The sequence below is a fragment of the Falco peregrinus genome, chromosome Z (assembly GCF_023634155.1).
Source record: "Falco peregrinus isolate bFalPer1 chromosome Z, bFalPer1.pri, whole genome shotgun sequence".
NCBI classification, from domain to species: domain Eukaryota; kingdom Metazoa; phylum Chordata; class Aves; order Falconiformes; family Falconidae; genus Falco; species Falco peregrinus.
This window is the reverse complement of record NC_073739.1, coordinates 10,446,346-10,467,445: the sequence shown is the minus strand read 5'-3', so window position 1 is coordinate 10,467,445 and position 21,100 is coordinate 10,446,346. Positions and strand designations below refer to the sequence as shown.

The 21,100-nt window shown below is 40.0% G+C and overlaps 1 protein-coding gene across 3 annotated transcripts in view; it reads left to right on the top strand.

The window, feature by feature from the left end:
- Positions 1–21,100, top strand: part of PLPPR1 (phospholipid phosphatase related 1) — a 135,408-nt gene that overhangs the window by 22,328 nt on the left and 91,980 nt on the right. The window contains exons 2-3 of one of the 3 annotated variants that reach the window (XM_055791474.1): positions 3,345–3,426; positions 8,117–8,195. The exons of 1 other annotated variant lie outside the window; for it this stretch is intronic. The gene's annotated coding sequence lies outside the window, so the exon portion shown is untranslated. The remainder of the gene's footprint in view (positions 1–3,344; positions 3,427–8,116; positions 8,196–21,100) is intronic. One more of the 3 variants, XM_055791473.1, reaches the window with a different exon arrangement.

Sequence of the window (21,100 nt, the reverse complement as noted above, 5' to 3'; positions counted from 1 at the left end):
CTTGAAGACATGTCACCCATTCCTCCCTCCTTGTTTAAGGTAGTGCGATTGCGTCCATCTCGATGAGATAACAAAGAGCAAGGAGGTTGCCAAACTCTCCCATCTCCAGCTTTGGCAAAGATTTCCTGGGACTAGTGGATGGGGAATGGGAGAAGGGTGAGAGGGCTGTGACAGTGCTGGGGTGGCAGCAGGGTGGGCTGCCTGCCCTCCTCTCCCCTTAAGCGCCAGCAGGGAGGATGGGCAAGAATCAATGTTCTCAAAATCTAAGGCCAGGGAGTGAGTAGGCTGGGAACTGCTGATTCCTCCAACCCTAATGAGAGCCAGCCTGGGTACAAATAGCTGCATGGTTTAGCTGACAAAAATATGCCAACATTCATTACAAACAAGTCTTATAACAGTCAGCTTGATTTTTTTCCTTCTCCTCTCCCCTCAATCACATTCTTTGTAATATCTAAATAAATGTCTTAGCTCAGTTTCAGGATCTCTGCTGAAGGGAGATCAATGTCAATGTCTGTGGCTGGGGATGCCCAAGGCTGGTCATGGCTGGTCCCAGACAGCTCCAGCTGGCTCCAGGCCTGGTCTTCGGAGCTGTCTGGAGCTGGCCATGACCACCAGCCCTTCAGCCACAGGTACGACCATGAAAAAATATGGAAAAAAAAGGTAAAAAGCTGAAGGAGCAGAAGCGTGAGGAAAAAAGAGCGATAGGCAGGAGGGGGAAGAGCAAGTTATGGCAGGCAGCACCGAGCAGCATCTGAGGGATCTGCCCTGCTCCTGCAGTGAGCCTGCACTGGGGCAGCTTTCTGGCAGGTCCTGCAGCCTGGTGGGAGAGCCCAGGGCAGGGGCAGTGTGCGCAGGAGGGACTGGCAGAGAGAAGCCACCCTGCACTGCTCTGGGGGCCAGCGGGGGTGTGGGGGGTGTTGGTTTGGTTGTCTTTGTTTCTCACTGCTTATGTCTGTTTTACCTGGAAGATTAATTTCTGCCCAAGTCAAGCGTATTTTGCCCATCACTGTAATTGTCTTTCCCTTGTCTTTGCCTCAACGCTCAAGATTTCTCATCCCATTTTCTTCCCACTGAGGAGGGGAGTGATTGGGAAGCTGTATGGGAATGTCTCCCTTTGCCAAGGTTAACCCACTGCAATACTCTGTCAAGGAAGCACCTTTAACTCTCTAAATAAATACCTCTTTCATTCTTAGTGGTTCTGTTAGGATACTGTAAAAATGTGATTTCAGATTTCCTTTAGCAGTAGGAAAAAATAATCTTAACTAAGCAAAAAACCTGCTGAATCGATCCACAAGACCCAGAGGATATGGTTCTCTCAGCTGCGTGAGGAAAATCAGAGTAGCTGATCTCAGTCATCTGTCCTGGCCTTTGAAACTAAAACTTCTGACCAGTGGCTGCCCTGAAAAATGTGCGTAAAGGCTGCCTGGGTCTTCAGGGGAAAAAGGCTTGTTGCTGATCTATGTGAAACTCTCTTCAGAAGTGCTTAAGGATTCGGTAAACGCTGGGAGTACAGAGGCAAAATACAGCCCCTTTACCCAAACTGTTAATGATCACAGAATGTCTTGTGTAGCTAGTTCATGGTTTAGATGTCACTGATGGTTTTTTTTTTTTTCTTTCATTCATTTTTTTAAAGAAAAACTTTCAGAAAAATACCCTGAAATCAAGAGACTTTTAAATAACAGATTTTGCCTTTTTATAATGCAGCATTAGATACAAAGCAAGCAGTGACTTTTTAAAGGCATACGTGCTCAGAGCAGTTAATTTTTGCTCCCCCTGGATCTGCCATTGAGGCTATGTCCTGGTTAGAGGGCAAGCTCTCTACTCTTAGCTAGGCAACAACAGGCAGACGCTGTAGTGGTGGTGTTACTGTGCATGCACAGGGGGCCTGTACATAGATCTTTGTTCAGGCAGTGATGCATGTCTAAATGCAGGCTCTGCAGTCTCTCCCCTTTACCCTTTGGCGATGTTGCAGTGTGTCCTTTTGCAATGTGAATTACAGTCTCTCAGAGCTTGCAGGTGGAAGGAAAAGCAGTACGTAATCTTGGTGAGAGGTGTGGGTTTCCCACCAGGTGCCTGTCTGCATACTCACCTACAAGCCTGTTGTCATATTCTGTAATGCTAATAGGTAAACCCTTTGAAGTACTAAGTTTCAGCTTGAATACATACATACAAACCTGCTAACAGCCTCTATCAAAGTGTAAATTTCCAGAGGAGGTACAAAGTTTTTTGACAGTTGATGACAATAGTATACTATTTCAATCAAGAGGGAGTTCAAATGGGACTGCAAGCATTGCTCAGCAAACCCCCTTGGAACACAATGATAATAGAAACGTTTTCAGTGAGAGACAAAAAAGAGCACAACTACTGTAAATTGAAGCGATGTTGTAAAGGAATATCAATAGGACATTGCTAGCTTCTTAAGCTGCTAGAAAATAGTAGCTTATTCAGGTCTCAAGTCACAGCTCAGGTCTCTAATCTCCTTCATCTCATTACCCTTGCTGAGTGAAAGATAAAGGAATTTCAAAGTTCAAAATAGATCCTCTGCTGTCACAATGGGGTAATGCCTTCTCAAATCTGAAGTGGAACATGTTTTAAGTTGGTCACTTTTTATCTTCAGACTTTGCTTGCCTTCAAATGCAAAGTCAGGCACCCGTCCCTACCCCTCTGTTGTTAAAAGAAAGTTTGACTGCATGTGGAGAAGCTTTTGCATCTGTTTGGGAATGTGAAATCAAGAGTGGGATGTCAAACCTTTTTTGTTTTGTTTTATAGCTGTATTTGGAGACAAGCACTGCACATTAAAAAGTCTCTGTGTTCATATTTCCATCCTTTCAACAATATAACGGAGTTTCTATGAAACTATGGTGAGATGCTTGCAGAGTGACAATGGGAAATAAAGTTCCAGTAAACTCTCATTACAGGTAGATACTCAATCTTGTAGTGGTATTCTTTTTTCTGTTAGGAAGAAGTAATGCATAATGGCAGGTTAGGAACAAGCATTACTGTGTTTTCAAGGTGGTAAACTGACTATTTTCAGTCTGGTCATTAATAGTAATTCAGTGTGTTCTTCATTGGAGTATTAGCCTTTCTTCCTAGCTTTGTTTCCATGCAGAAGAGCTATTTCTGGCTTTGAGAATTTTGCAAGTCCATAGACATAGCAGGTAAACCATAGCACTCCCATTGCATTGCTTTGGTTCTTCCACAGAAAAAACTCAGAGTGCTTTCAGATCCTCCACAAAAGTATATTAATATAAAAACAGTTTTAATATCAGCCTGCCCTTGCGAAAAACATTTAAAAAATCTGTGTTATCTTTAATAAATTCTTTTCTTTTTTTTCTTCCTTTCAGTGAACACTAAAACGTATTGGAGATTGTTCTAAACTGAACCAAACAGAGCCTCAGCCTTCGGTATATGTCCTAAGAGATCCAGGTATAACTCCAGTTATTTTTGTAAAGCTCTCATTGATTTTAGTGGGTGTTTTGTACCGTAAATAAAAGGTATATTGTGACCTAGAAAGAGTGAGTTACAGTCTTGCTGTGGCTAGGTGTAGACAGTTACCTGATCTTAGGATGCCTGTAAAATGCCTGGTACCAGACCTGTCAATCTTGTCTCACGTCAGAACAGTAACTGACTGTAATTGGTTCAGTTTTTAGTTCAAGTCCCATCAAAAGAAAAGCAAAGTAATGCAAATGTTTTTTTAATTGCTGTGGTTTGGACAGGTGAAATCTTGCATTTTTCCTTGGCTTTAAAACAAGAGGAGCCTTTTCTTCTTGTACAGGTTTGTCACATAAAGAATTGGTTAAGGGGACAAACTTTTGAAGTTAAAAAGCCTCTTAAACAAGAACAGATCCACAGCTGTGTCTTCTAGTTCTTCAAGGAGCCATGTCTCTTTTGTGTCTTTTGCCGATTTTCTTATAAAGAAAACCTTCTTACTCTGTATCATGGAAGAGATGCAGTGCAGCTAGCATAAGGTTGCACTTGTAGTTAAAAAAAATTTCCAGTCAAGTAACTAGATTAGCCAAGATAGAATGGGATTTTTAACTGGCAACGGCCTTACTCTTTTGTGTTTGCCATTTCCTGTAATCTGAATTAACAGTTCTGAGCTTCTATTTTTGTGTCTGTATTGACTTTGAGACCCTCATTTTCTCCAAGCTGGCCATATAATTTTCAGAAATGCTTACACTGCTAAACTTTAGAACAAGCAATCACAGTAAAAAAGTCCTTGAGCATCAGAAGAGGCAAGGGGAATCCTACATGCTTTGTGGTCTTCCCTGAAGGAGAAATTGCTTGTGATTGAGAAAGGGGCGGGCTGGGTTTATGGTACTAGATTGAAATATGGTTTTTCATCTTCCCTTTGGAAATGAAAAAACGGGAACAGATCAACACTGCCTGCTCCCTCTCAAGACAGGCCTTAGACAAGAAACCTCTCCAAGGTCTACTAAGACATTAATCATTCATGGACATGAGATTTGTCCTCACCTCTGCCATAAGAAATCCCATTTCATGGCTTTCTCCAGCCCTTGATTCCAGCCCCAGCTGCCCTGTTGTGTCCCTTGCAGCTTGGTGGCACCACTTTGCCTTGAGCACCACGAGGGGAAAGAACATCTCAAAATGCAGTCCTCTGTGCTAACCCTATCCTCCTGGAAGTGTAATGCAAGCCCCTTGTCCTCATGCCCACTCCTTGTTGGCTTTTGGCTTTGGGTGTTAGTTCATGCAGGCCAGTGCAATACACTGGTGACTGCCTGGGGTAGTACCACACATGTGTTTCCGTCCTGCTTTTGCATCAGAGGAGGAAGGAATTTTAACTTGGGATTGCTTTTTCTCATGCTCACATTTAAGCAGTGTAACTCTGCACTAGGGCTGTTGAAATGGAAAAGGGGAGAAAAAAGTATTTTGTATAGTTATGTATGGTTAACTTAGTCTTTCATATTTCACTTCAAGAAGAAAAAAATAAATCCATGTTGGTTATGTTACCTTCATTTTAAGACACCAAGAATCTTATCCCACTGATTTTGTTGGAAGCATATTCAAGTGCAGTATCCCTGGGCAGGTTATAAATTCTTCATGTTTCATTTGGGCACTGGATCTTCTGAATGGTATTTCATGAGAATTACCTGACAGTTAAAATACCTTTGATGAGGTCAATAAATGATAACATGGTGGGAGGATAACATACAACAGAATGGCTGTTGTGAGAAAACAAAAAATTTTGCATTTTGAAAATGACAAATTTGACTTCATATCCTCTTTGGCAAATCTGCAGGGCAAGCAAATGCAGCCAACAATGGCATCTGCTCCAGGGCTGACAGTGTGGGTCTGGCAACCAAGAACTGAATCCTTTTATTTTGTGATGTGTGGATTAGGTGCTTTTTAGCTGGTGCTTTTTAATTTTTTATTAATAAGGTGGAGTGTACTGCATTGAGAATGCTTCTTGTAGACCAGAATAAAGCAGTTTAAACAATGCCAGAAGTAAAGCATATTTTCAAAGCAAAGACCCAGCAGAAGATAGAGATCCGCTGAGTGTAAATTCTTTTTAAGCTGCACAGATGGCCCAGCCTCATAGCAGCAGCAGGTTGGTAACAGCACTGTGTTTTCTTACGGTATAAACAGTGATGCTTAAACTAGGCTGAAGAGCAGCCCTGAAGGGAAACCCATTGCAAGCTGGGAGACGTAAGGAATGCAGTCAGTGCAATGTAGACAGTTGCACAATGGAGGTGTCATTCACAGCTTTTATATTTATGGACCCTGTTAATGAACTGTAATGATGAACTGCAGTTCAACAATTTTCCAGGAACCCGTAACGCAGCAATGGCAAGCAAATCTGTAAGACTTCTGATCTGACAGAGTCGTCTAGCCTTTGAAGAAGTTAGACTTTGGCAGTGTGCTGTACGCTGTAGTCTCTTCATGATGAATATGCTTTGGGCACTGTGCCAGGATATAATTACTCAATATGATGAAGTAGAATCCTATCTATTTATCCTGTTGATGCTTCAAAACTCATCCTTTCATTTTATTTTCCCACATGCAAAATGAAATTTAATATGTGTTGTTATTTGAATATAATACCACAGTTCATGGTATTAAATAGTATATAAACATTTGCCAGTTGATAAGCTTATTGCTGACTGTATTTGAAATGCCTTAGTGGAAATAAAAAAGGAGGTCTGTTATTACTAATGGGTCTGTGTAGGAAAAAAACCCCGTGTCTCACACCAGTGAACTAACAGGTGGCTTAACAGGGCCATGATCTGAAACAGGACAGGCCAGAATACACTGATTAAAAATCAGCAGTTTCTCTCAGTCAATACAATAGCTTAGGGGCGACATAGTTTAGTTTTTCTTTTAACCTGAATGGGGCTTTACATTCTTTACCAATTACAGGATTACTGGGGGTTTTTTTAGAATGCAGAAAGTTGCTGACATTTAAAAATGAACCAGCATAGAGCATGATTTGCGTGCATTTTGTAAGAAACTGCAATCTCTAGCTTCAGTACAGCAATTGTTGGTCACAGTTAATCTGAACTCTTGTTTGCTTGCAAAATAGCTTAGTATGAGTATGCAGTGTCCTTATGTATTGCACACTTGCAAAGATTTTATTTGTTTGATGGAGAATACAGTGATACAACTTTCACAGAGCATGAAGGAGCTGAGTTTTGTTCAAATACATGGGAAGGTATTTGTGAGAAAATCCCAAGTGATTTAAGCAAATGAGTTGATATAACATCTTTTAGTCACTTTCAGCTGTACCTTCCTCTCTAAATGTTTCCATCAAGATTTCCTGTGGAGTCCAATTTTACTCATGATGCCACAGTCTGGCTATTACCTGCTTAGACTTAAGTGCTTACAGTAACAGTGAAATTAGCATTTCTTACCTTGATGCCAGTGTAACCTGTCCTTCACTGTCATTTGCCTATAGTTCAGTAGTTTAGACAAGGAGCAAGATGTGTAACTGAGGAGAAACTTAAATGTTGCTGTTCCACGCGCTGGTCAAATGTAAGTAGAGAGGTGAACTTAACTGGACCAGAAAAGAGGGAGTACTGCTGTGTAGGGTGGGGTTTTCTTTGGGTTTCATTGTTTTTTGGAGGTGTGGGTTCCCCCTGCCCCGGAGAAGCTTTTTTTTCAGGCATTTTGAAAGAAAGGAAGCCTGTGTATTAAAAAAAATAAATAAAAAATACCTGACCTCAATTTAGAGGCTGTACAATAGCGAATATGTGCTGCATATCCATGTTTCTCCTCAGTATGATATGCATGTTTTTCAGCTTGAGTGAGAGTTTTTCTTAATGCTGTCACAACTCTCCTTTTAACTTTGGCAGTTGCCTCCAATGTGTCAGACAAGATAGGAGCAGTCACATAAGCAGGGCTGCAAAGGATTTGCTTTCTTTGTTGTTTCAGAGGGTTTTTCTAACCCAGGTAGTGGGTCATAAGAAGCCTTGTGCTGCGGTGTTGTTGACTACTCTGAATTTTCTGCTAAAATAGCTTGGGAGAAAAAGCATCTTACTATTCTTTAAGAGGTCTGTAGTGAAGAAAAAGGTTGCCATTGGTTTTAGTAAGCCAAAACATACACAACCGCTCAGCTGCACTTCACTCAGCTTTATGGGAGTTGAGTAGCTGTAGCCTAGCTGTTGTGATGTGCTTTTCCTTTTTGTCTGAGGGACAGTAATGTAGTATCTAGCTCACAGGATTCTTTGGAAAAGTTTCTTTAGAATTACAAGTGCTGAATTATGAAAAATAAAACATGGTGAAGATCAGAGATGAAGTGACTTGTGTGAAGCTGGTCACCTGTCAGTCAGTGTCATTCCAGGGGTAGGAGCTGATGCTGTCTTTCCAGAGTCCCAATCTGGTGTCACAAACACATGGGAAGAACAGGCCTTTTAGAAGTACATTGTATTGATTTTGAGAGCATTGACGTCTTCCTGCAGAGGTGAAAGCCTTATGCATTACTTTGCTTCCTTAGCATCAGCAGGTGTCCAGCAGTTGCAAAAGACAGGAGGATTCAAGGTAGGCAGGAACTCCCAGAGGCTGCTGTTGGGGGTTGAGCAGCATAAAAAGGTATAAGCTGGGAGATATTTGGTTATGTTGTTCACTCATTGGGTCATTTTTTTATTTGGATGTGTTACAGAAAATGTGCCAGCTCAACTGCTTCCATGGAATGCCAAACAAATCAGAAAAGAGAGGCTTCACGGTATCAAGAGGGAGTGGTAAATAAATGTGTTCAAGAGCTTCTTCATCAAGTGTCAAGCATGTAGAGCTGATGGATTATTCATTTTCCTTTGTCAAATGTAGAGCTGTTTTTCTAAATAAATAGAGAGTTCTTTGTATTTTAAGGGAACACACAAATCTGATATTTATCACTATGATATTTAGTGAATTCTGCTGGCTTTTCTTTCATCCATGGAGAGTATATCTCTCTCTCAGGAGGGTAGGTCTCTGTTTGTGCTTCCTGTAAAGCCGTTAAGAACCCTGTTCCATTAAATACAAAACAATTCATGAGATACGTTAGCATCAATTAAGCTTTTATCATGATCTGGTTTACAGTTGGTCACTTCTGACTAGGGATCAAGGAAGAAAAGAAGTATCTGTGAGTAAAAATATGATCCTGAATTTCTGGACCTGAAAATGAGCTATTTAAAGAAAATTGCATCCTGAAAAATATGCAATTTCCAATGTGGAATGAAAACACAAGTTTATTGGTTTGCCAGGATACAGCATATCCTTTAGACAGTTCTATTTCTTGCTCTAGTGCGTGGATATTAGGGAATCCTAGCTGCTGTTGAGAGGGAAGGGGAGTTCTCATTTGAGGTAGACAATCTTGTGGTATAGGAGGGATGGGCAATCACAATATGGAACAATGCTATAATACAAACATTGTATGCAAATACGATAATGTGAAGAAACTACCTTGAGTAATTCAAAAGTGGAAATAAACAGAAAAAAAACCACCCACAGAGAGACCTTATACTAACAACTGTTTGTTGGAATTATTAATGTGTAAAGAAAAATGCTAACTCAGATAATATTTTCAGGCCTTTTGGGTTTCAGTGCAACTTAAAATTTCAAAAACATCATCCTTCCTAACCTCCCTAAAGATGTGAAAATCCTGTAGTCACTCGTAAGAATTAATAGCAAAATTTCTTGAATTTAGTCCCGTGTTGTCAGATGAGGAATGGTAAGGGGTTGCATTTGATTCCGAGTAAAGTGCCTTTAATGTCATCCCACAGTTGAGGTTTGAGCCTTATACTGAAGCTGGGAAGTATGGGTTCTATCTGTAAAATATTCTAAAAGATTAACTGTTCACATTCTAAAACTGTTAACTACAGCATATCCGTGTTTACTGTCGAGATTTTTGCATTATTACTAAGAGGGATTACTGGGAAGCTCCACAGTGCCAGAAGCAGTTCTTTCTGGAAGCACTGTATTTAGGATTTCAGTGGATGTGGCTGATACCTTGATCAAGTATGGTCTTATCAGCTGACAGGTATTTTCTGCAGAGGCAACAGCATTGTTGTCCTGAATACACAGTCCTGTTGCGATAGCTGTTTTTCCAACTGGTTTCAGCAGGCTTAGGGAATGTCTGTTGTGTAATGATCTGTACAAACCATGGCATCCTTTTCAAAATGTCAGCATGTTCAAACCTGAAAAAAGCTTTGTTTGTGTTCTAATAGAAAAGAATAGATTTGTTGTTCAGAAATTCCACTTGGAAACAATGATATGATTTTTCAAAATGAAGTGGCTTAAAAAAGTAAAAAGGGGCAGCATGTTGCTGTATTCAGAAGCAGTTTACTAGGTATGTGAATGTAATTATTCAGCTGCTTTGATTTTTACGGAAAACAATAAAGATTGATGGACTCCACCGCATCTAATTACAGTGTTCAGCAGCTCCTAAGATAGTGAGCTGACTCAAAGCATAGCTGCCAGAAGTCAAAATTTCTTTTTCTGTTTTCCACTCTTAAATTCTCCTAGTACCTGACTATATAACCATGCTTATTGCGCTTTCTATGTCCTGTTCAGAAGGAGAGGGCACTAGGCACTATGTGGCTATGAATGAAGATAGTAAACTGAGAGAATTGTGATATTGGTTGTCACTTGGTTGCATTAACAACCACATATAAAATTGAGTCTGAGAATTTATAGACAGTGACTTAAGATGGTAAGTGAATCGTTAGGATGAAAAATCTTACATTTCATTGTTCTAATGAGATATGTACAAAATATTATTTACTTATCTCTGCTTAGTTACCGCTTGTCAGAAGCAAGTCAGTGCTAAGAACACATGGAATGGAATGGCAACTACCATATTAATTTTTACAGGAATCCATACCAAAAATCTCAATTTGTTTGAAACCTTTGGCATTTCTCCTGAAATAAGAACAGACTTGGAATGACATTCAATCTGTTTTGATCTTTGTTGGGGTTTCTTTTCCAGTCACTGTATTTATTGTCTTTTTTCTGTTATCTTTTTCATTTTACTAGAGGGCTGTGATTTAAGTAAAGAATGCATAATGAAGGCAGAAAAGATTAAACAAGAAGTTAGCAAGTGAAAGACATTTTTCACAAAATTGCTTGGTAAAAATTGCCCAAAATGTAAATTTTTTTCCCACACCAGCAAAAAATGGCAGGTTTCCAAATTTCAGATGAAAAATAGAGGAAAAGTTCATAAAAGCCTTTTCCAAATTTTTTCTTCCCCACCTTTTTCTTTGTTTGGAAAAACTTTCTGGACAATACTTGAGCTGTACAAACGGCTAGTCAGAAAGTAATGATTAGCGGGAACATTGTACCAGAGCAGGCACAGGGAAAGATGAATATTGGGTTCATCCAGTTGCCATCCCCAGGCTGGCAACTTAACATATGAGCATGCGAATGTCGTGTTTCTTGGAAATAATTGTAGCAAGACTCTATAGGATATCTTAGGGAAGAGAAAGGCTGTATTCGTCTAGAACACCTTTGAGTAAGCTGACTTTACTTGCATTCATTCTCACACCCACGTATTTGCAGGCACCAAGACCTGCATTCCCAAGGAGTCTGTCCAGCACCACTTGTGTTCAACACACAGGACAAGGGCAGATGATGCCTGACACTGTGTTACCTCCCTAGGGTCCTTCTGGACTGGAGACAACACAGCAGTTTTGGTACAGGTCTTTCATTACCTTCAGGAGGCTTCACTTGCTGTGGAAATGTCTTGTGCATCAGGATTTTGCTTCCTGTGATTTCATTAATCTCAGGCAAGGTTGCTGCTCGTGGCCTTTTTTTGTTTGGAATATTTGTCCATTTCTGTGGTTGGCTGTTAGAAGGAAATTCTTCAGTTATTGGAGAAATAGCATAGGCAGTATTGCTCAGTCCTGTTGTCATCTTCCTAATGTGGGGATTGGAGGTCAGTGGTGCTGTGGTTGTGTCAGAGTGCAACCTTCTGGGCTTGGCAGAAGCAGTGTGTTCCCCACTTTTGCTCCTGGAATTCATGTATACTCTTACAATATAGGTTCTCCTTTTGTTTATTCCTGTCCATCCAGACACAGACATTTATATTCTTATGTCATTTATACCAACCTTAATACTTCTGTGACACATCCAGATACATTCCGTCCGGCTGACTATCCCACAGCTCTGTCAGTACACAGAGTGTATACTTTCACGTGTGTGTACTGTCACTTCTTTCTCATGGTATAATCCAGGAAGACCTCTGCAGAATGTGGTAATTTTAACAGAGTGCTATGCCCGGGGCTCCAGAACTCCGAAAGCATTATACAGCTCTGACCTCTGAAGGATCCACATCTTAATTTACCAGACTGTGTACTGCGTTTTCAACTTCATCAGCAGAACACAAAAAAGGCGAATACATTTCAGGATAGGATTCTTTTAGTTTTTCCTGTCTAATTTTCATGGTGTCATAGTGGTGGGGTACTGGACTGGGATGCGGGAGACATGGCTTCTATTCCTTATGCTGCTCATTTCCTAAGGGGAACTGTTGTTGAAAAAATCAAGGATAGTACTTCATACTGTTGTGATTTGGTTTGTTTCTCAAGGGCCTGTGGGTCAGTAAAATTAGGAGACAAACACTTCACCTGAAATACTTCATCTACTCTAGCACTTTTTTCTTTGCTTTTTAATTACAAAGTAGCTGTTTATTTATGATGGTCCTTGCAAGTTTCTAATCATGAGGTGGGACAGAGCAGTTTTGCAGATTGACCCTCCTGGAGATGTACATTATTTCTGCTTTGGGTCTTCATTTGTTTCAGGGAATTTCTTTCCATTTTAGAAACAAGATTTTATGGATTAGTTTTCTCATTTCCCTAATAAATTGAATGCTTCTGCGATATAAAGTCTTAATGCTGACTTTAAGAACTTTTGGTTGTTCTTTTTGTTTTGTTTTGTTGTTGGGTTTTGGTTTTTACTTTTATTGCAGGCTAAATGCTTGAAACATATGGATAAGAGCTGATCTTATTGAACATTTACATTACTCCCATAAACATACATAACTTCCATGGTGGATTTTATTCTGAAGACTTAAAGAGTAAAGAAGTCTCTGTTTTAAATGAGCTTGTATGTGTTGCATGAGAAAGCTAATACTACCTTAAGGATCTTTAAGAACATAGATCATATATGGAAATCTTTTGCTGTTTAAAGATTGATCTGAAGTCTGAAATCAGCTGGAGCCTTCACTATGTCCTCGTGAGTGTCAGAGACCAGCAAAAAAGCAGGCAGGATTTAGCACACTCCCAGCAAAAAGCAAGGGAAAGACAGCCAAATCTTGCTCAGTGACAGCTGAAATTGCTTTGTATTATTAGACTCCTATAGCATACTGTAAAACTTGGGATGGCAGCTTTTGATCAAAGCGAAGCTCACGTTGCTTTCATTAATGTGGTACAGGGTGTACGAAGGCCTGCTTTGTCCTACCATTTGTGGCATTAGCAGTGCAATTGCTTATAAAATGTCACGTCCCGTTCCTTCAGTGTATTGGTGTAACACAGAGTAATTGCAGATGTCAATTCGCTTATTTTACAGTTGTGTAATGCAGGTCTGAATTCCATCTCCAGGACAGAGGCTGGCGTGATACTGCAGTTCACACAGAGGGATTAAGCTGTGCTTTTGGCTTCAGTGAACAATGCGGCGGATAAATAAATTGAGAGCAAGGTTTATACTTTGCAGGATAGTGAGACTTTGCATCTAGTTAAAGAAGCTAGGGTTGAGGAGACTTCTGGAATGAAGCCTCTGCATTTGAAACTAGCTCAGAGGCTTTCTGCTGCCTTCAGGCAAATACTTTTGCACTGTCCGAGTACACTAGATGCAGAAATTAGTACTGACAGTGAAGTTTGAGAAGTTATTACATGGTAATGAAAAGATAGTAGGGAAAAAATGCCATTCCTGGTGACATGCAAATGAACATTTTGAAGTGACACTCCCAACAGAATCCTGGATTACTGTTCTTTAATTCTTCATTGAGATAGCAAACACGTAAAAAGCACCCCACCTTTTTATAATCAGGACTTTGTTGTACTTGAAGGACTTCTCAATTCAGAAGTTGTGCGTAGGGACATGGAGAAAAAGAGCAGAAGTAAAGACCAAAGAAGCTGGGAGGTTGTCTTTATGCAGCAGTTCTTAAAAACAAAAGTGAAGCCTTATGAGTCTCTCAGCAGTTTCTTTAATCTCATTCCCATTGCTCAGTAGTATCTGATGTTATATAGTGCATTAAACAAGTGAGCTTCTGTGCTGGTTTTCTGAAATCTGCTGCCAAACACACCTTACTAATCTAACTCCTTTGTTTCTAGTTGCTTTTTTGCCCTGTAAGTTACTCCTGAGACCGAGCAAATACGACTAACATCATGCAGCTTTCTCTCACTTAAATTGGGAAGGCTTACCCCTTTGTTCCTGCTAAAACAGTCTCCATTGTTAGTAATTCATCAAAAAAAGATATTATGCCTCTCTGAGACCAAATCAGTAAGTCCACTGAGTGTAAAGAGTCCAACTTTTCTGTGTGTAAATACTTCCCCTGGAGAATCCAACAGTAATGATAAGGAAATCTGAGAAAGTGAAAGACTAGTAGGCTCCAGTTTGAGTTTCCTGAAAGTTTTGCAGTTTTCTCTGTTACAGCGCTCTATTTTTGGGATTATTCTTTGATTACATGTCTGATCTGGCCTAAGGTCTGGCAGCAAAAGGTTCTTTCTTAGCCTGAAGGAGGCCGTATTTCGTACTGTGGATCACAGCTGAAGTGATGCTGAGCTCCTGCAGGTTCTCTTGGCATTGCCTCAGTGCCCGTCTGTTCACACCATGTGGCCCAGCATTTGCCTTCTGCTGCCTTGGCTAAATGAACTCCTGGGATTTATACTGTGGCTTCAGGAAACAAGAATCACATGTGAGATGCTGGCTTTAAAGAGCTGCACATTTTAGTTTCTGGAATACTAAGTTTGAGGATGTATTTGCTTACTGGCAAGTGTAAATTTTGTTTCTGTCTTCAGGGTGAGGGGACTCAGTGAATCCACAAAACTCACAGAATGAGTCTTTAAAAAGGTGCTCAGTTCCCTGTTGCTGACATAGGGAGGATCATAGTAGGTGTTAGAAGTGGTTGTTACCAGTTGCAGTGGAACGGGAATCTGGGCTCCTTGCAGGGTGGAATAAGTTGTATCACCACCACTGTGAATGGCCTCTCAAAGAGACAGGTTCTTGCTTTTATACAATAGAAACCTGCACGATGCAGAACAGGGATATGTTTAACACAATGGTTATTCATATGAAAAACGTGTATTAGATGTCTTTTATCTTGCTGCAAACCCTTAAGTTGGGAAAGGGTTCAAAGTTTGGCTATTGCTGAATCTGACAGTATTTTGGCTCTGAGTGGAACTAGGGTAGAATTAGGTCTAATACATGGCTCAGTTTTGAGCCCTAAACAAATCCAGAATTCTGGGACAGATATTCTATCAAATATGTAGATGTGTTTCCTGCCAGTGTATCATCTGAAATGCAACTACTTTTAAAGGGTACCTGGTTTCCAGTGCTGGAGAGCATTTTCCAAAACGTGAGTGTTAACAGATGTTTCTGTCTCCTTAATTCAAAAAGCTGAAATCAGACTGCTGCTAATGGGAGGACTGAAAAATGAGGGAAACTACTTCACCGCCAGCTCTTGGGGACTGATTTGGGTTTTAACCTATCAATAACCATTTCTGTGAGGTAGGGATGGACCTGTGGTCATGCCTCTATCGAAGAGGGTGGATGGGCAAAGGGGGCTGGGCTTTTATCGTTTCTTTCTATACATGCAAAATCTAGGGTCTGCCTTGATGTGGGGCAGACTGGTGCCTTGCTTATTCAGTCTGAAGAAAATAGGGAAAGATGAAGGGATGGGAGAAAGGGAGGCAGGGAGGGAAGAAAAGCCAGAAGAGAAGGAGGAAGGGTGTTTTCAACTGAGACAGTAATAATGTTAATAGGAGTAAATATAAGATCTTTTTATCAATGCAAAGAGTATTTAGAAAGACCAGGATGTGTGACATATGCGGAGTTCTCTTCTTTGTTTTGGCTTTCTTTGTTTTTGTTAAAGCATTTTACTTGCTAGCAGTTACAAATCAAATTCTCCAAGGAGAACTGTAACAGAAGTAGAACAAGCAGAGAATTAAAACCTCGTCCCAGGGGTATATAGCCTCTATTTCACTTGTCAGGGAATAGCAAGGGGAAATACACTATGCTTGGGGAAGGGTGAGTTGTTTTCTGTGTTTGCCGTGTTGCGCAGCTGCTGAAAGTAGTCTTTTCCACTGACTTCTGAGGCAAGGCAATAGGTTTACAAGTATCAGCCAGAAGCTCTCCATTAGTCAAAACTACTTTTGCAGAACAACTTACCCTTTTAGAATGCAATCCTGAGGTTTATTTGTTTTTATTTTGACAGCCCTCCCTCTGCTTCCTAGAACTGAATAGGAATCGTTAAGTAATCGTGGTAAATGTAGGCAGATGACACATTCACCAACATAAGTAAAGGTTTACGGAGCTTGTGCTTACTACTGAGAACGTGTGAAGTCCTGAATATTTAAACGGAAAGAGTAAGGGAAATGTGAAAAAACTGTTATTTGATGTACTCAGAAAAACCTGTTGATCCACAGATGACATGTTTAAACCCTCAAAAGCAAACTGGGAGTAAAGGGGTAAGGGAGAAAAGAACTACTTATATTTTTTATTTTGTATTTTGAAAGTTAAAGCTTGTTCAGTATTTCAGGGGGTTTTGATGGGTTTTAGGAGTTTCTTTGGCTAATTAAAAAGGCTTTTACCCATAATAAATCTACAAAATGTCTAAGCTGAAAATTAAAATTTGAAAACAAGTACTTCCAGGGGTTTGAGTTCCTTCTGTCTCTGACTTCCTCTCTTCTCTTCTCTGACAAGTACATACAAAACACACTCTCTGTCAGCTCAGGATTGTAAGAAGGGTTTTAAAAGTCCAAATAGCTTTCTGTTGAAAAGTTCTGTATTTAAAAAGAATGCTTTTGCAGAGTTAAATTCTTCCTAACTTTAATGGCACTATGTAATTGCAGTATGTTCTCAACTACTTTACCTGATCTAATTTTAGGTGAGGTTTCCTCATGGCCCTTGGGGGACATCTCACAGTCTACTGTGTGCAAGCCTACACTTGCACATATTCTGTGCTTTCACCTAAAAAGACAGAAAAATAAAGCATGCAAAGAAAATGTAGCTGCTGAAATTTTGAGATTGACAACCAGTTGGTTTCACCTTTTTTTTTTCACTGCCAGCGTAGGAGGCAACTAACTATTTGAACAGCACCATTTAGCTCATTACCTCAAGGAACAAAGATCAGTATCTTCAGCCTGAGTAATTCTCTTTGGTATAGGGCAGTGAAGGCTATGGTAGTGACACAATCATTTCTGCCTGCCTTTTCTTTCTTTTGGCTTAGAAAACAGCACTTTCTAAACCATATTAAGCTTATCCAAACTGAAGATGAAAAAAAAGGCATCTGTTCCCTAAAACTTGTACTGATTGTAACTACGTCATTTTCCCTTCACACCATAGGTTTGTTGGCCTGTGTGTAAACAGAAGATAATTTTATAAGATTGTCTAGATAACGGGACTTAGTTTCCATCTTTCATTGTACTGAAGTATGCTAGCAAGTTGGACTGCCATGCCCCCTCACACCTCTTCTCCCAGTTAGATCTTTGTGTTTATGATCTAACCAGAGGACAGGAGGTTTTGTTAGTCAGATGCTCTTTTGGTAAACATGGATGAGAGAATGAAGGCATTTGATTTGTATGCAGATAAACAGCATAATAACCGTGTTTCACTCCAGTGGTTTTAAATCAGCTAGGCAGCCTGTTCTTGGCAGCTTATATGCTGAGCTGTTTTCAGCAGTGTCTCAAAACAAAATGTCATTTGTGAAAGTGGTGTTAAACAGCCATTCTTCTATGCATGCACCAGCACTGAACTTGTGTGTGAGGCTGGTCAGAATAGCTGACGAAAACATTTCCGATTGCACTACAATGCCTAAAAACCAAAAAGCCACCTTGCATTGCATCCACTGAAAGACAGGCAGCGATCGTTACCATCCGGAAAAAAATGCAAGCATTTCCATTCTTCTAGCCTCCAAGGACCATGCCTGTAATATCTTGTTTTGATGATAAGGTTATACAAAATGGGTTTGCAGAATTATTCTTCATGCTTGTCTTAAAGCCTTTGCTCCCGGAGTCTCGTGGTTACACAATCCCTGGCTCTCTCTTGCTTTTTATTTTCCTATGCACAATGCTTTTGATGAAAACCTTTATGATAGGAAGATGTGCATTCCAAAAGCTCAAAAAGCAAGAAAAGATGAATCCAAGAGTGTTATGTTGAAAATAATATTTTTCAAGTAAATACTGTAAATTACGAGCATCTTTCTCATGATTTTAGAATGCCGGTATATAGTTCATCATATGTGTTCTTAAAAGTGCATCCAGCTTGCTTGTGCCTCCAAACCCATTTCAATTCTAAAATATTTTGATTTATGGATAATCATCAGTTTCATAACTTCAGAGCAAAATTGGTAAGAACAGCAACCAAAGCAAAAATTTTTGTGATAAATGCTTTGGAGAAGAGAAGACATTTAAATCAAAGACAAAAATTACTGAGGTGAGAACAAGTTAAAATGGGAAAAAAATATAAGGTCCTGGGCACTACCAAACCCTATCACACCATTTAGTGAAATACTCTGAGTAGTAACTCCAGAAGAAATAAAAAATGTTAAAAAGGAATAACAATTTCAGACTGATAGGATTTTTTTAAAATGTATCAGATAATGGGTTTTTTCCTTTTGTTACTTTGCAGCTTATGAAGGGTGCAGGAATATACCTTCTATGCAGAGCCAAGAATCTCCTTTGTTTCCTGGTAACACTGATAAACTGAGCTGCCTTGCTTCAATGGCCCAGCACTGTTGCTGGGTTGTTTACAGCCCTGGCACGTCCTGCAATTTCAAAGTCTCTGCTGTTGTTACACAGCTGTACTCTTCTGTGCTGTGATTTTACTTGAGGGTCACAGGTAGTTTGCTCTACACAAAATAGTTTCATGTTAAGATTCTTAGTTGCAGAAACATACCAAAGGTATTGTAATATACCTATATTGTAATATAAAAACAAATATACCAAAGCACTGTACCTCACAGCTGCACAAAGCTGAGCTGAAGTGGATCAGGGAAACAGTTACCTGGTTGTTACCTGCTGAGACAGCTGGGCAAGATGAATCAAAGTTCCAGGCTGGCCAAGACAAAGCCAGACAAGACTGGAGGCCTTGCAGAGTTCATACAAATCCTGTGGCCTGTCAGTAGTTAGGGTAATATCACATTTATTAGTCTACACTTCTCCCTTTGGTTCTATAATTCTACCTCTTTGAATTTATTCTTCAATCTGCTTGTTATCTTTATAGTTCTCTATTCACTGAATTCCTCATAAGCCTGTGGATTTATTGAAAATTTGTGTAGATGAGTTACATGTGTATTAGGACTTTATTAGTACTGTCACAGAGGTTTTTTCACTCAGTTTAATGGGAAAGCCCTTTCACTGTAGTGAGCCATTGACTAAGGCAAGTTTGTGTCATGTCATTAACGAGTATATTAAAAAGCATGACTCTTGTGCGATTCAGACAGAGGACCCAGTTATCATGGTGGCTGCTTGAGTCCTGTTGTGTCTCTGAGGCTTTGCTTGGCTGGCAGTGGCAAATGAGATTTAGACCTACTTTTCTTTTGTAGTCTTTAGGAGTGGGTGCAAGTTTGCATCTTTTTAGTTTGCATGTTAACCCAGAGCTCACTCACAGTTTAGGTACAAGACTCACTCCTGTCTTCAGTAAAAATGTGCAGTTAGTTCCTGTGCTGCCCTGAGTGCCCTTAATTTGATGTGTGTTAGTAGCAGTGAAGATGACCGATAGTCTGTTAGCAGTCACATGAGTTTTTGAAAAAAGCTTCTAGAACTTAATTTGGTTTTGAATTATTTTGGTGGATTACCTGGACTGGCAACAATCTGCTAGATTATTCCAGGGAAAACAAATTACCCCAAAACCTGAACTTCTGTTGATTAGATTTTATTGCAGTCACCTTTGTCCATACATACCCTTGACAAGCAAATTCAGTGGTACTGGCAGAAACACAGCTATGACAATATAGAGGGCTTTATTTTTGTACTTTGTTTGCCCTTTCTGGCATGTTCATATCAGTAAGAATTCACTTTCAGTGCTGTGAGCATATAGATGGTACTGCAAAGGACAATTCATACATGGACGTTATTGCTTTCTACCTTTCTACCTGAAAGGAGGTTGCAGACAAGTCGGGGTAGGTCTCTTCTCCCAGGTAACAAGTAACAGAACAAGAGGAAACAGACTCAACTTGTACCAGGGGAGGTTTAGACTGGGTATTAGGAAAAATTTCTTCACTGAAAGGGTTGTCGGTCTGGTATTGTAACAGGCTGCCCAGGGAGGTGGTGGAATCACCACCCCTGGAGGTATTTAAAAAACGCATAGATGGGGTGCAGAGAGACATGGTTCAGTGCTGGACTTGGCAGTCCTGCGTTATCAGTTAGGCTCAATGATCTTAAAGGTCTTTTCCAACCTAAATGATTCTATGATTCTATGGCCTAAGAGTGAACTTGTGCATACCTTTGGTGTCTGGCTGGTTCAGTCTGCAAACTGCAGAAGCCAAAGTTTTGTTCAAAGGAACACATCCTGCTAGTATCACTTATGTTGATTTTTAATGTTTTCACGTGAGACTGCTGAGCTAAAATTGTCCAAGTCTGTGAGGAGGCTTTCTGAAACAGTGATATACAAGCAAATGCTTTATTCAAGTCTCTTGCTTTCTAGACTGTACAGGGTAGGACTTCCTCCAAGAAGAGTCCTGGACAGACAGGTATATGAATCAAGTTGCCTTTTCCTGTCTCTTACAAAACCTTGCCTGATGATAGAGAACATGCTAGTTTAACAGTGGAATTAATTTTATTCCTCTGACAGCAATGTCTTGATAAAAAGCAAATGTGAAATCTCACCCAGCCGGAGTCACTGGCAGCCACTAGCAGCAGCCATCCTGTCCAAGTGTTGATGCAAAAGTTGTGGAACTCCTTCTTAACACATCTTAAAAGTTTCCTGTTTTCTGAGTCCGCTATATCCACAGATCAGCACTGAGAGTGACAGAGATCATTTGAAAAAGCAGTGTCAAGTATTAGATTTGGACAGTGAATCTGCAGATGGCTTATAATGGCTGTGGGGCTTATTTTGCATTTTAATTTATGTGAAAGCAGTATGCAGAAAGGGTTAGTAAACCTTTCAGCTTTCTAAGACAGGTGAGAACATGATTACTTTTCAGTTCTTTATTTATTTGTGTATCCACAGAGAGCTAAAGAAATGTCATACTACATGCCTGATTGCTCAAGTTAAAAGACGGGAAAAGGCTATTAGCTCATGCATATTAGCAGCCATTGGTCTGGTGCTGTATGTTTGGTATGATTGGCCAGATGCAGCAGTTGCAAGTGTGCTGAAATCTTCCCCAAGTTTTCCATGCTGGAAATATGTGATGTATTAAATCTGATACTTTACACAACTTTTATTTCTTAGATTCCATCCTGCAACTTGTCGTTATCACCAGCACAGTAAACACTTCATTCCTTTGTTAGAGAGA